This window comes from Rattus norvegicus, chromosome 20 (genome assembly GCF_036323735.1).
Source record: "Rattus norvegicus strain BN/NHsdMcwi chromosome 20, GRCr8, whole genome shotgun sequence".
Taxonomy (NCBI): Eukaryota; Metazoa; Chordata; class Mammalia; order Rodentia; family Muridae; genus Rattus; species Rattus norvegicus.
In genome coordinates this window covers 36,732,072-36,746,699 of record NC_086038.1, presented here as the reverse complement: position 1 = coordinate 36,746,699, position 14,628 = coordinate 36,732,072, and positions in this window count along the sequence as shown.

The following is a 14,628-nucleotide window of genomic DNA, read 5'->3' as shown; positions in this document are numbered from 1 at the left end:
AACAAAAGTGAAATATTCTTATTTTAGTTCTAAATTTGAACACATTCAAATGTGTTAGAAAAAAATTTCAAAATGGTGAAGAAAATTTAACCTCTTTATTTAAATGGACACCAAAGAAACTCCTTAAATGTCCATCGAATGCTTAAAGAAATTGAAAAGCCAAAAAATGGCATAAATATTTTATTTTTGAGATAATTGAGTAACATCATCTGAAGTAATATAAAAATGACTATTTAAGAGAGGAGAATTACTTACATTACATGATTCCAGCAGATACAGCTATAGTTGGAACAAAGCCATTCTTCAATATGTAAAGGAACTTTCTGTTTCTAGCAAAATCTTTTGCATGCTTTTATTTCTCTTTTCTAGCTGCAAAAGTTCATAAACTGACTTTTTTTAAGGGTTGAAATAGTCTGAAGAATATTATACACAAGTAAACATGTAACGGTGCTACTTCAGGGAGAGAAACTTATCGCAAAATATGTCTTGACTTTTTCCAGAAATAGCCTCAGTCCCAGATGTGTGCTCCCTATGAAAAAATTCAGGCTCTGTGTATCTTTCATTGGTTCTGATACACCCTTACTCCTGCTTCCTCAGGAGAGCCAGAGGATAGAAATGAACAGTGTTCCACACCAGCTTAGCGTTCTTATCTAATAAAGGTGCTGGTCTTCTCTGTGTCATATCTGAGCTCATGACATGTTTCTAGAGGACAGGAAAGGACATTGTCATCTTGCTTAGCTAATGCTCACCGACACCTTCTCCTATTTTAGAGCTCTTGACTCAGTCACAATTCAAGGTGACAAAATGGAAAGTGTTGCTTTATTATTATTATTATTATTATTATTATTATTATTATTATTATTATTATTTTCAGTTAAGACAAATACAAAGAGCTCATAAAAATGTAAAGAAATTACAAGAGTCACTAGTATACTGTGCTTTTCTACCAAAGTCATAAAGAGCAAGACAGAAAAAGACAGCAAATACCCAGAGCTCAAATATACAAATTATTTACCATTCAGCTGAATTAAATGCATTTTATTCTCTTGTCCCCCTGTAACACACAGTTTTATACTCCCCATCATGACTATTATGAGCACACCTTACTACAAAATGTCTATCTTTGATTCTTGCCACTGTGTTCTATTTGCCTAACATATCTCTAGAAGTCCACAGATAGTGAAACATAGTGTGGTAATTTAAATATGCTTGGCCCATGAGAAGTGGCACTATTAGGAGGTATGGCCTTGTTAGAGTAGGTATGACCTTGTTGGAGGAAGTGTGTCATTATTCAGGTGGGCTTTAAGATCTCAGTGAGACCTTCTTCCTGGCTGCCTATGGATTAGGATGTAGAACTCTTAGTTCCTCAAATGCCATGCCAGCCTGGACACTGCCATGCTTCCTGCCATGATAAAGGACTGAATCTCTGAAACTGTAAGCCAGCCCCAGTTAAATGTTGTTCTTATAAGAGTTGCCTTGGTTATGGTGTCTCTTCACAGCAATGAAAACCCTAATTAAGACACATAGTATGTATAAGTCTTTCACTTGAACTTTTAGATACTTCTCCATATTAATAAAGGGGTGATAATTCAGCTTTCCCACAGCCCCTGCTTCTCTGTAGAGGTTGCATTGTTTTATACAGTGGGCACCAGCTATGCATGACTCATTTTAAGGAGAATATGACTATATACTTGTGCAATTTATGTCTCTGTGTTGAGGATATCAGTGTGAGTATATTGTACACGAGCATATCTAAATGTTCTGTAAGTAAAAATACATATTAAATTTCAGGTAATTAATATGAAAAATGCAATAAACAATAGTTATTTTATTATGATTTTACATTGAAATAAAATGTTTTAGATATAATACCTTATACGAATTATGTGACAAAATTATTTCATGGATTGGAAAGATGGTTCAGAGGTAAAAAAAAAAAATAGCACTTTTTGTCTTGCAGAGAACCCAGGTTTGGTTCCCAGCACCCACATGGTGGTTCACAACCATCTGTTGCTTCACTACCAGGGCATCTGGTACTCTCCTTGATCTTTCTCAGACACCATGTAAGTACATGATACAAATACATGCATGTAGGCAAAACACACAAAAAATAAGTTGGTCTTCTTGTGGTACTCATAACCAGGGAGCCAGGGCTTGTTTCTGACTCTTGCCTACTTTTGTGACTCTTTAACCTTCTTCTGGGGCGCCTCTTTGAGCCTTTATATGAGGTGGAGGTACCTAGTCTTACTTCAACTTGATATGCTGTGTTTGGTTGATATTCATGGGAGACCGGCCCTTTTCTGACAAGAAAGAGAAGAATAGATAAGGTGGGCAGACGGGAGGTAAGAGTGGGTACAGGGAGGCGAGGAGGGAAGGGGAAACCAGTTCGGATGGCAAAAGAATTATTTTTTAAGAGAAAAAGATCACAGTAAGATGCTTAAGGTGGAGAAAGGTACTTGTGTTTTAAAATTTTTCCCTCATTACACAGCCTGGAGAGCCATGAATCAGTCCATTGTTGAGATCTCAGTTCACATGACCCACTGCTGAACTTTACTCCAATGGGAACCAAGCCTTAGCTCAGCTCAGGAGACTCTTTTGCTTCTGTCTGTGTATGGCATTCCATCTACTTATGTATTGTAAGTACATTTCATATTGGCAGGGGGTACTCTGTTCAGTGGGTTCCTCCCAGGGACCCAGTACAGATGAGGTACACTGTGTTTGCTTTACTAGCTTTCCTTCATCAATATCTCCTGCATTTAAAGTCCTGGTCTGATTGCCTTTTTCCTCTGTGATGTCTTGTGTATCTATCTTTTACCTCATTCATCAGACACTGGCTGAAGGAGGTAGTCTTGTAGACTACCTGTAGGCTGCATGTGCTTTCCCATGTCATATGTATTCCTTCCTGAAGAATCAATAGACACCATACTCTTTCTGAAGTCTATACCAACTAAAGCACCATGGGTGTGATATATAAAACAGGGGGAATAAATGCATCCCTTTACATTTGTCAAGTGTCACCCTATATAAACCTCATATGTATAAAACCACACCTCACATGTATAAACCAATAGGATATAAGCTTTAGGACAGAAAAGATTTGAGTAACCTCACAGGTGGACTTGGTCATTGCTAAATCTCAGTCGTTGATTTTCTTAAAATATGTGATGTGATTCCCATAAAAGTCCTGTGTAATACTTAGACGAATAAAATATATTGCAAAACATCTCATCCATCAAATACCTGTCATCCCACTGGGCCTGACAGAGTAAGAATTGTGTTTGCATGTATCAGCAGAGAGTAGGTGAAACTGCTCCAAGCAATTAACTTATTTATAGCTTGACTTGTTTGACTACAAAATTGGCTAGAGAAACTCACATCATGAAATTGAACAAAGAATGGTGTGCATAAAAAAAAAGGTAGCTACAGAAGAACCCTGTCTGTTTAGCTATTGAAAGGGAGGATTTGGCAGCTCTACTCAGAAGAGCTCAGCAGCAGCAGAGAGCAGAGGTTGAGAGTGACTTTACCACAATTCTGTGAGAAAGCTATGGGAATGATTGGGGTAAAGGTAGTGAGACCATCATTTGACTTCTGGGTTTTAGATAATCAAATTGAAATGACTTCTATTATTTCTCAAGAAAGGTCTACAATGGGGAAGTCTACTGAGAAATCATTAGTAAATAAGCAATTGTTAAAAGTAATTTTTAAAAATGTCCCTCAGATAAAGTAGAGGGTATAGAAAATTTATGAAGTTCATATAAGTTCAGAAGAAGGCAGGAAAAAAATAGAAGACATTTGCAAATGAACTGAGTTCAGAGAACTAGGGATATCTAGTATAGGGAATCTGGCTCTGAGTGGTGGGGGAGGAAAAGGACCCTATCATAACATGGAAGGGGCAATATGTGAAGAAAAGATAACTATGGCATGGGCAGGGAATGGAATAAACAAACTCATACAAGCAACAGTTGGACTCTTCAGGATGGGAGATTTTTAAAGGTGGAGAAATTTGTACTGATTGTCTAAAGAGGCAAAGTTGGCACTCCAGACCCCCTCCCACACACAAGGACAGCTTGATTCCCAGGGGGTCCGTCATAAGAAGGCTCACAAGTATGACACCACCCACCCCAATCTCTGGCTTAACTGGGCCCAGCAGACACATGACCTATCCACACTGCAGGAGACATATCATCCATCCTTCAGGTCCACAACTGTGCTTGCCCAGGAATAGATAAGATGCTCTAGCCCCCTCCCCCCATGCATATACCCAGAGACAGCTTGACTCCCAGGAGGTCTGGCATAACCACGTTCAAAGAAATAGTCTCAAGGGGGTCCATCATAACCAGGCTCACAGGAGGGACAAGATCTAGTTAGAGACAGCAAGATCAGTTAACACCTGAGACAACCAGATGGCAAGAGGCAAGTGCAAGAATATAAGCAAAAGAAACCAATGCCACTTGGCACCATCAGAACCCAGTTCTCCCACCTCTGTAACCCCTGTATAACCCAACATACCTATGAGGCAATATTTTGACCTAAAATCCCATTTCATGAAGATTTTAGAGGAGCCTTAAAAAGGAAATAAATAACTCCATGAAAGAAATAAACGAAAACACAATTAAACAGGTGAAGGAATTGAACAAAAATGGAAATAGAAAAAATAAAGGAATCATAAAGGGCGGTAATCCTGGAGATAGAAAACCTAGCAAAGATATCAGGAATTACATATGCAAGCATCACCAATAGAATACAAGAGATAGAAGAGAGACTATCAGGCATAGAAGATATCAAAGAAGATACTGTGAAAAGAGTCAATGAAAATACAAAAAAGGAAAAAGCTCCTAACTAAAAACATCCAGGAAATTCAGGACACAATGTAAAGACTAAACCTAAGAATAACAGGAATAAAAGAGAAAGAAGATTACCAATGCAAAGGACCAGGAAATATCTTCAACAAAACCATGGAAGAAAACATCCCTAACCCAAAGAAATAGGTGGTTATAAATGTACAAGAAGCCTACAGAACACCAAATGGGATGGACCAGAAAAGAAATTCCTCCTGTCACATAATAGTCAAAGCACTAGATACACAAACAAAGAAAGAATATTAAAAGCAGTAAGGAAAAAGGCCAAGTAACATATAAAGGCAGACCTATTAGAATTACACCAGACTTCACTAGGGAGACTCTAAAAGTCAGAAGATCTTGGACAGATGTCAGACAGACCCTAAGAGAACACAAATAGCAGCCCAGGCTACTATACCCAGCAAAACTCTCAATAACCACAGATAGAGAAACCAAGCTATTCCATGACAAAACTGAATTTAAACAATATCTTTCCTCTAATCCAATCCTACAGAGAATAATAGAAGGTAAACTCAAGAAGGGAAACTACACCCAAGAAAAATCAAGAAATTAATCATCTCACAACAAGCCCAAAATAACAGTTTCATACAAACGTAATACTACCACTGACAACAAAAATTACAGGAACCAACAATCATTGGTCTTTAATGTCTCTCAACATCAATGAACTCAATTCCCCAATAAAAAGACATAAGCTAACAGACTGGATACATAAATAGGACCCAACATTTTGTTGCATAAGTGAAACACATATCAATGACAAAGACAAAGTGGTACCACCTCAAAATGAAAGGCTGGAAAATTTTTTCCAAACAAGTGGTCCTAAGAAACAAGCTGGAGTAGCCATTCTAATATTCAATAAAATAGACTTTCAACCAAAAGTTAGCAAAAGAGATGGGAAAGGACACTTCATACTCATCAAAAGAAAAATCCACCAAATGAACTCTCAATTCTGAATATCTGTGCCCCAAATGCAAGGGCACCCCATTTGAAAATGAAACTTTACTAAAGCTCAAAGTATGCACTAAACTTTGTACAGTAATAGTGGGAGACTTCAATATCTACTCTTAGCAATAGACAGATTATGGAAACAGAAACTAAGTAGAAACACTGTGAAACTAACAAGTTATGAACCAAATGGATTTCACAGATACCTATAGAACATTTTACCCTAAAACAGAAGAAAATACCTCTTCTCAGCACCACATGGTACCTTCTCCAAGATTGACCTTATAACTGAACACAAAACAACCCTCAACAGATGCAAGAAGATTGAATTAATGCTATATATTCTTCAGTTCAGAATTCTTTGTTTAGCTCTGTACCCCATTTTTAATTGGGTTATTTGGTTGGGGGTGTTAGAAAGTGGTCAAGGTGCGAATGCAGAAGTTGTTTCCAGCAGATCCTGTTGGTTGTGGAGATTGTATAACATCGCTGTGCTCTGTAGGGGTCCCTGGAGAAAGGAAAGACCAGGAACAGGGCTTTGCCTCCAGCATTGCCTTCTGCTCTTACTCTGGAGCTCCTAGTTCCCTTCCCTGCACAGCGAGTACGGATACTCAGTAGCAACAATGTACCAATATTAACTTTTGAGAATATGGCTTTAAAATATCTGAGGACATAACCAAAACTGGAATTTAGTTAAGATTTCTTTGAGAGTTGCTGAATCTATTTATTCCAGTATTATTCTTAGTAGCCATTCTATGATTGTAGTGCTGAGACTGAGTTTGATCAATCAGCTGTCTGTAACCACATTCTAACCCAGCCATGCAGGTGGGAGAGAGGGAAACATGGCAGAGCATGGGAGGGAGAAAGAGTTGGAACTCCAGGGCAAACAGCATTTGAGGAGAACCTTCCTACACAATGCTACTCAGCAGGACAAGGAATGCTCTGTTTGAGTCTGCCCATTGTTACCTGAGTGGATGGTAGTGTCAGAGGTCATGCCAGGGCATTTTGGAAGCCATATTTAAATGTGTTCTTCTTCCTCATTCTCCTGTTAAAATTACTTCAGAAACACTCCTTTGAACTCTGTCGAGAGAAGAAATAAATGGAAGAGCTTGTGAAACTTGTGTCCAGTCTATAAAAATGAACTCTAAGACTACAAAATGCTGTTTCTTATTAGAAATACAGGCAGCTGGAAATTCTGTGATATTAAAGAGCTGGTCATAGAGATACCCAATGGAAACATAGGAGCTTTCTTTTAAAGCAGAAAGTGCATCTCGTTCAGAGGGCATTCCCTGTCATAGCCCACTTGATTTTTTTTCCTCTACAGAAAAAATTTCCATATGTTCTCCATAGATGCAATGGTTTCAGAACATCTAGAGAATATATGCCATTTAGAAATTTCTCTCTTTTATCTGTTCTCTCTTTTCTCCCCCACCCATCTATATATCCCCAGCTCAAATAAACCCAATTTCATCCTTTTCATATTCTCTTTGTCTAGAGCCAACTTCTGGAAAGGCATAAAAACACCAGCCACATGCACATTTAGTCACACACGCATGCATACATACATACATACATACATACATACATACATACATACACACACACACAGAGGAAGAGTGGGAGAGGGAGGGGGGGGGAGAGAAAGAAGACTCTACCTTCCACGTACAAAAACATGCATGAACACCAGACTCCTGCAACAGGAAGAAAAAGCTCAAGAAAAATGAATTTCTGTGACAAATTTCCCAAACTGGGCCCCAAAATAACGCTCCTGCACAGAAAACACCAATTGAACGCAAAAAACCCTTACCATCTGGATATTGTCAGGTCTTGCAAGTACATAAAAGAAGGCTGTTTTTATACTTTGATTTATTTTTCTTTCACCAAATATGCTCAGTTTCTTCCACACTGTGTGCATTACGTCTAAGAAACACATATGTGACCCTCCCTAGCCACAAAGTCTTAGAAGAACTGCACAAATACTGTATTCTTGGTTTCCACCTATCTTCCTCCCAAACAGAACAAACTGCACTGGCTAATTTAAATGATAGGCTCTCAAATTTTGACAATGTATGATTCCAAACTAGTCATTCTTATGCAAATCAAAGCCACAGTTTAGCATGAATTCTGATACAGAATTTTGACCCCCCCAGGAAATTGAATCAACAGTTTCACTGTGGACTCTAACACAGAACGATGCCCAGTGACCTTGTCTAGAGACAAGCATGTCCTGAAAAGCATGCTGCCCTGACTGCCAGCGTGCATGGTCCCTGAGTGCAGAGGCAGCTCTGGGAGCATCCTTTGCACACAATCCCAGCACAGCTGCTCTTGCTTCCCAAATAATGAAAAGAGCAGAGACACATCTGTTTCTACACTTGGCCGTTGACAGCTCACCAAAAAGTATGCATCCAACAGTTTTACCCAAATAGACACAGACATGTTCAGTCCAAAACAGTATGATGGTTTGGTTTTTTGTTTATACAAGATGTTCAAGTTTTATATATGATGCTATCCCTAAGTCAGATCCTTGCCACCTCTGGCACTGCTCTGAATAAGGCCCTGTGTCTGCAGGAGTGTCACTCCATTCTGCTGAAGTTCCTGATTTTATAATGCCAGCATGAGACGGTTAATTAATAATGCATGATTTCAGGTAGTCAATAAATAATAATGAATTTTATAATGTGTACATGGTTCAGTCTTCAAAGCAGAGTAAGGCAAAGGAGAATAAATGTGCGTCATGAATATATGACATAGGAAGGAGCAAAGAGTTATTTATGTTTTTGTCATTACTCTGCATATTTTCATTACGTTTGTTTCCTTTTAGAATAAAGTCAACCTGAAATTATGTTATTTCTTCAGAAATTAACATATATAACCTGAACTTGCATATGAGGTAACAGTATTCTAGTTTGATATATACTGTCAATGTATAAAAATCAAATAAGGGAGATTGAAGTTCCTAGTTTCTCAAATATTTCCAGTTCTGCATTATGGGAACCGCCAAGTCCTCCCTTTTGGTAATAATTTGTGTTTGGTTTAGTAGATGAATGCTTTTTGTCTGAGACGACACAGCATACATTATGATTTCTATCACTTGTCAGGGTTAGAGAAAGCATGGTGCTGTGTGGCATAGGAAATTCTGTAGACTTCAAAGACAAGATGTTTTCAAATGACTTTTGAGGACTCCCAGTGACCATAACAGGTGAATGTAAGGTGAGGAGCTGTGATCAATTGGTGAGGTTTGGGAATAGAACAAATGAAATGGAGAAGACGGCTGGCTTTCATCTTGGAGTTCATTTCAACCATACCAAATAGACATTTAAAATAAATCATCACACACTGTTTAATAATGATTAGGTTATTATTAGCAGTATTTAAAATATGAGAATAAACATGTTTTAAATCTACCTACCTATGCTATTAAAATGCTATTAGTCTCCTGACGGAATCTTCTGGATGACATCTTTTGCCTTGTTATTGCTTCTAAGATAGTCCATTTCACAGCCATGGTTAACAGATCCATCAAGATGTGAAAGTTAAGAGAAATGAAGACCACTCAGGAATCTCACCATTGTCTAGACCTAGGAATTTGTACAGTAGAATAGTATCCAGAGAGAAGCTTAGAGATGGAAAGAGTCCAGCTCAACATATGTCAAAGTAAACAATAATATTGTTTGGATCTAAAAAATCCCCCAAAGGCCATGTGTTGAAGACTTTTTCTTGATTCATGGGACCACTTGAAGGTGATATTGCCTTAAGAAGATGGGACTTACTGGAAGGACATCTAATCATTGGCAACATGCCACTGAAAAGTATAGTAGGACTCTGGTCTTCTCGTTCTCTTTCCTTTTTAGCTGCCTTGAGATGAAGCTTCCTCCATAACACTCCCTACCACACATTTGCTTCATCACAGGCAAAGTCAATGGACACTCCTGAAGCCTTCAACCAAAATTAATCTTTCTGCTTAATAAACTCTAGTAGTTTGTTACAGTAATGTAAAGCTATCTAAAACAGACACTAAGGGTAACTAGGCCAATTAATACAAAAAAAATGTAATACTGTCATATTGTTGAACAGAGTTTTGTGCTAATGATAGAATAATTGTGATTTTTAAAGAATACTCTCAAGAAAAATAAAGACATTTTGTTTTCTGGCACATGCTTTAGTCTTCTATTTAATAAGTAGTCATATTCTCTGATTATAGTTTGTCCTGTACAGATTTTAATGAGCATGTTGGGACTCGGTTTGACTAGAACTCTTTTCATAAATATATTAGCTAATCATTCCTGTCATTTTGTCATTGTTTCTTTAATATAAAATGGCTACGTTGCCATGCTAAGTAAAAATTAATGTTTTTCTGTACTTTGTACAAACTTCAGGAATGATATTGGTTTTGCCCTCTAAATTCTTAAAATCTGAGTCAAAAAATTCTAATATTTTCTAAAATAGGGAGAATTACGCAAAAACTAACAGGCAGTAAAGTTGCCAATATCCCCAGTAATGAAGGAAGTATATAGAATAGCTGTAGTTTTTTAAAGTTTTCTTGATCTTAGAAAAACAAATGCACTTCTCCAGAAAACAGAAAGATTAAAAATGAAAGCAAAGAAGTCAAACTTAAGAAATTTTTTTCTTAAGCTTTTGGTAAATTTTCCAGCTTTCTTCTTTCTCCTCAGTTTGGCTTTGGGTTTTTAATTGATGAGGAGAAAAAGAGGGGAAAGGAGTAAAAGAAAGAGGAAGAGAGTAGGAAGAAGAGGAAAAGGAGAGGAAAAAGGAGGGGAAAGAGAAGGAAGGGGAGGAAAGAGAAGGAAGGAGAAAGAAAACAGGAGAAAGGGGAGGAGAAAGGGGAAGAGGAAGAAGATGAGGAGAAAGAGAAGAGGAAGAAGAGAAGAGATGAGGAAGAAGAGGAGGAGGGAGAGGAAGAGAGAAAGGAGAAGAAAGAAGAGGAGGAGGATGTTGTTCTATGCAAGATCTCAGATATTGAAGCTTGTCTTTAGTTTTGTTCACACCAAGAGTTCAGAAGTGTCCTTTAAGGAACTGTTCTAGGTGATGACTCACTGAAAGAACATATCAGAAGGACCTAGACTAAGAAACAAGGGTCCTGAATTCTAACTCACATTGCTTTGTTACTTAGGAATTGATTTTGGCCAAGTCCCTTAAACCATCTAGCAAATCTTACTACAAAGTATGTATTTATTATCAATTATTTTTTGAGCCTTAGGTGTAGGCTTGTCTTTATGACTTACTTTAACTCCTTGATAAGGTGAGTATAATTCTGTCTATGTTACCTTATAACAACATTGAAAATAGAGAATATTTTGAACAGGACATGTGTTCTATATTATTAGTGTTAGCAAACCTGCCAAAGTATAACTCTAAACTTAAAACTGTAAACTGCAAATGAATTTTTCATTTACTCACGCATATGGAGTCTGGATGTACAATTAAAAGATGTCTAAGTGGCATCAGGAAATAAAAAGTAATAAAACAGATGAGCTCTGCCAGATATCTAAAGACTAAAACCCACACTTTGCCCCGAGCAGAGCTGGTCATTTTTCCAGCTCTCACTAACACCTTTTTATCTAATCAACACATTGGCTGTAAACACAGGCTTGGGGACAAAGTAGCCAGTTGCCATTCTATGATCCTTGCTTTGTTATCCAAGCTATCCCAAAGCACCACCCTGTAACCTAATAGCCTCTTGTTCTTGCCAGGTACTTTTATTGATGTCAGTAGCTTTCCCTTTGAAGTGTACATGGTATGTTGTATCTTTGAAGGACTAGATAATTCATAGACATCTACTCTAATGTGACTTTCATAAAGAGATTTCTGTGACCATAATTTCTACAAGCACAGAGTAGCAGTTCCCATTACTGCTGACCATGTCATTCCAGAACAAGTGCCACTCACAGTGAACTCCTTTGTCTATTAGATTCACAGATGAAAACAGAATCATCCCAATTCTTCTCTTTCCCCTACCCTTTCCTAATATATCAGTCACCTCTAGATCCAAATGTATTCAGTAATTAAATATTCATTGGCCTCCAAATCTACTGTCACAATGCCATCTGGTCATAATCATCTCTCCATTATTGCTACACGTTCCCCATGGCCATTCCCCACATGATTTGAATATGGCTTGTCTACTCAATACTCATGATGGAGTTTAATCTCAGTTGGGAGGAATAAGGAGCATGAACACATAATTGAATAGTGTCATCTAAACTTGGAGTCTTTGGTAGAACGTAAGCATTGCTAATGATATAAGTTAAAGGTCAAGACTGAATACTGATAACGTAAAGAGGTGTAGAATCAGAGGACATGCATGTGTGCTGATAATTCAAGATGTGTAGAATCATGCATGTCTAGACAGTTAACTTCCCATCTCTTATTCTTACTGCATAATTGATAACTGCCTCAGGACTCTACCAGAAAGAAGACCATTACCAGATATAGCCCTTATGAGCCATAAAGCATTTAAAGTTAGCCTCTGTTATTACCCAACCACAACTGATTCACCACATGTTCACATTTTTAATAAAAGCCTTAGTAAATCAGTCATAAAGGTTTAAGTCAGATTTAGTATATACCTACTCAAAATTTTCTAGTAGTTTCCCGACACTTAGAAGAGTCAATTTTTTTATATTTGCTTGCAATGTCATTCCATTAATGTAACATCTGTTCCTTCTCCTCAGTCTGTTCATCTGCCCATCCATAGGACTCCACTTTCCCAGAAGTGCCCAGTTGTTGCCTTAACTTACTAGATTTCTATGACTCATTCTTTCTCATTATGCAACTCTAATCTCAAACTCCACCTACTTAGTCATTCTACTTCATAGAAGAATCTCTCCATCATGGTCAGGTCCCATTACCTTTTGGTATTTTGTTGTACTTACTATCAATATTTGAAATTATCTTTTTCTTTTACTTGCTTATATGTCTTGCTTATAGGTCTTCTGCTAGTAAGAGTGGATACATTCTTTATGCAATTTGTTTTGTCTTATAGAATACTTAGGGAAGAGTCTATTAAAACACTAAATGTTCACCGGCGGATCCCGGCCCGCAGCAGCTCTCTGCTCCCAAACCCCGTGGGAGAGAGACCTCACCGCCTGATCAGGTGGGCACTCCTGAGGCTGCAGAGCGGAGGAGACCACCAACACTGCCCACCCCTGCCCACATCCCTGGCCCAAGAGGCAACTGTATAAGGCCTCTGGGTTCCCGTAGGGGAGGGCCCGGGAGCGGCAGGACCCCTGCGCCTGAGACACTGCCGGAACCTGAAGGAAACAGACTGGATAAACAGTTCTCTGCACCCAAATCCCGAGGGAGGGAGAGCTGAACCTTCAGAGAGGCGGACACGCCTGGGAAACCAGAAGAGACTGCACTCTGTGCACATCCAGACGCCAGAGGAAAACACCAAACGCCATCTGGAACCCTGGTGCACGGAGGCTCCCAGAAAGAGCGGCACAGATCTTCCCGGTTGCTGCCACAGCAGAGAGGACTTAGGCAGTACCCCACGAGCAAACTTGAGCCTTGGAACTGCAGGTAGGACCAACTTTTCCCTTGCAAGAAACCTGCCTGGTGATCTCAGGACACACAGAGGCAAAATTCCTCTAAGGCCGGGCACTTCCTGTGTTTATCGGAAGTCCCACACCGGCGGATCCCGGACCGCAGCAGCTCTCTGCTCCCAAACCCTGTGGGAGAGAGACCCCACCGCCTGATCAGGTGGGCACTCCTGAGGCTGCAGAGCGGAGGAGACCACCAACACTGCCCACCCCTGCCCATCCCTGGCCCAAGAGGCAACTGTATAAGGCCTCTGGGTTCCCGTAGGGGAGGGCCCGGGAGCGGCAGGACCCCTGCGCCTGAGACACTGCCGGAACCTGAAGGAAACAGACCGGATAAACAGTTCTCTGCACCCAAATCCCGTGGGAGGGAGAGCTGAACCTTCAGAGAGGCTGACACGCCTGGGAAACCAGAAGAGACTGCACTCTGTGCACATCCAGGCGCCAGAGGAAAACACCAAACGTCATCTGAAACCCTGGTGCACGGAGGCTCCCGGAAGGAGCGGCACAGATCTTCCCGGTTGCTGCCACAGCAGAGAGGACTTAGGCAGTACCCCACGAGCAAACTTGAGCCTTGGAACCACAGGTAGGACCAATTTTTCCCCTGCAAGAAACCTGCCTGGTGAACTCAAGACACAGGCCCACAGGAACAGCTGAAGACCTGTAGAGAGGAAAAACTACACGCCCGAAAGCAGAACACTCTGTCCCCATAACTGGCTGAAAGAAAACAGGAAAACAGGTCTACAGCACTCCTGACACACAGGTTATAGGACAGTCTAGCCACAGTCAGAAATAGCAGAACAAAGTAACACTAGAGATAATCTGATGGCGAGAGGCAAGCACAGGAAACCAAGCAACAGAAACCAAGACTACATGGCATCATTGGAGCCCAATTCTCCCACCAAAGCAAACACGGAATATCCAAACACACCAGAAAAGCAAGACCTAGTTTCAAAATCATATTTGATCATGATGCTGGAGGACTTCAAGAAAGACATAAAGAACTCCCTTAGAGAACAAGTAGAAGCCTACAGAGAGGAATCGCAAAAATCCCTGAAAGAATTCCAGGAAAACACAAACAGTTGAAGGAATTAAAAATGGAAATAGAAGCAATCAAGAAAGAACACATGGAAACAACCCTGGACATAGAAAATCAAAAGAAAAGACAAGGAGCTGTAGATACAAGCTTCACCAACAGAATTCAAGAGATGGAAGAGAGAATCTCGGGAGCAGAAGATTCCATAGAAATCATTGACTCAACTGTCAAAGAT